The sequence below is a fragment of the Marmota monax genome, unplaced genomic scaffold (assembly GCF_021218885.2).
Source record: "Marmota monax isolate L192 unplaced genomic scaffold, Marmota_monax_Labrador192_F-V1.1 WCK01_AAM20220418_F8-fsc00248, whole genome shotgun sequence".
In the NCBI taxonomy this organism is placed as follows: Eukaryota; Metazoa; Chordata; class Mammalia; order Rodentia; family Sciuridae; genus Marmota; species Marmota monax.
The window spans coordinates 2,084,200-2,086,338 of NW_026692019.1; positions in this window are offsets into that span (position 1 = coordinate 2,084,200).

Consider the following 2,139-nt stretch of genomic DNA (forward strand, 5'->3'; position numbering starts at 1 on the left):
CTTCCTCAGCCTCTTGAGTCACTGAAATTACAGACATGCATTACAATATTGGCTCTTGTTTCCAGGTTTATGAACAGACAAAATTGAAATGCTAAGCAGAGAAGCAGCTGTTATAATCAACCCTTTGTAATTCTGGTTTATTTCTTAAGGTTTAAATATTGAAACCCATATTTCAATGTATATTGAAGGTAACATTATCTATTGTAGTCAACAGTCTGTTGATCTCCATTTTATCCAGACAATTTTTTACTGCCTAAACTTTGATATAATTGGAAAATGTTACTCAATATGTTTGAACTTCTTTTTTTTTCTGCTGGACTTATTAGGATACTAGGTTTAAACCATACAACCTATGAAAAATTATGGTGTGGTTATAGCTAAAGAGAAGACTATATGATAAATAAAATTTCAAACTCATGAGGATGAGGTATTTTCTTTGTTATTTTTTTATGTCTCCTTGGTGAATAAGATACAGAGTACACAGCCAAACCTTAAATCCTACAAAGCAGCCCTATCTCTAGTTAATAAAATAAAATATCAAATACAAAAAGTTGTGTTGCAAAATCACATGGCACTTGGTTTGGTAACAGCAGCACAGGAATGGGTTTCTGCCATATTCAGTTGTATATATATTCTAATTAACCAAAATAATATCAGTGTGACTTCAATACATATGACATCTTTAGTTGCAGCCACACAGCTGTTGATCAATGATAAGTTGCAAGAATGATGAGCTTGTCTAGATACCATCTGGAGACGGCTTTTAGTAATCCTAGGCAGGGGGATTGTGTTCTAGTAATATCATAATACAACATAGTTTTTTTGTGGCCTGTGGATGCAGAGCTCTTACCTCCTTGCTAATAGATCATTGCAGAAGACTTCAGGTGTATAGATTTTTTGATGACGAATCCTAAAAGGGTGGATCAAAGGAAAGGCCAAACATGGCTATAGCTACTCTCTTGTTCATGCTTCCAACAGGTTGTTTTATTATTATTATTATTATTATTATTATTATTATTATTATTATTATTATTATTATTCAAGTAATAAATACCTTGATTTATGTATGCATTCATTGTCATTAATATTTTCTTTTGAGCCTGTGTTCACCATGCACCTTTGCTTTGTGGCCTATGTATGAAAAGGCCTATGGAATGATGCAGGAGTCTGAGTTCTGAAGGCTCTGTGATACCTGACTAAAGAATTGTTTCTTTTGCATAAGAAACACTTTCAACTCTGCCTCACACCTCTCAATTGCTAGAGACCAAAATTTTACATCCTGGGTCTCAATACCCACACGGCAACTCCTATGGAGAGTTGTGATATAATGTGATGAGTTCCTTGTAAACACAAATAAGGATTCTGACTGCACTGTGGGCAAACATGAACCTTGCAATTTGAATTGTCAAAGAAGTGTTGAAGCCCAGGCCCCAGCCCCTGGCCAAAAAGAAAAGTGGCAGCAGTGGCATAGATGATTTGGAGAAGTAGTCAAAGGAGTCATGTGCAGCTGCTGTGGCCATGGGATTAATGGTTTTTATAGATCTGACAGCAAAAACTGATGCAAGTGTTTGAGAGACTACCAGAATGAGGAATTGCAAGATAATCAAGAGGTCTAGGAAACCAAAGTACATCCAGTAGAGTAAGATCTCTGTATTTTGAAAATACCCATCAACCTTCCCCATTGTGATGATTGAGTCTGGGGAGAAGAAGAAGGATAAAGGTCTTCAAGTCCAGTCAATGGATGATGCATAAAATGAAACAACAGCAGCCAATGGCTCCAGTGAACAACTGGCATGGCCAGGCCAGGTATCCAAGTTTACCCTATTTTACCTGTTAAGCAGAACTGGTGGACTTAAAAAAGTAATCTACCCAGGTGGCAAGAGAGCAAGATTTTTTTGTTGTTGTTTGTAAGAATTAGAGATATAAAGCATTCTGTGTTGCACCGTAAAAATGGAGAGGTTAGCATTGCTCCTTACAGTAGAAGTTTTAAAATGCTCAATGCCGTGAGGCATTTAGGGACCAAAAAATACCAAGTATGATAGTACCTGGCCAGGCTTCCAGAGGGCTATGTTTTTAGCAAGTAGCTAAGGTCATAAACACTCACATTCAATGTATGTACTCAAGGTCAAAAACATTTGT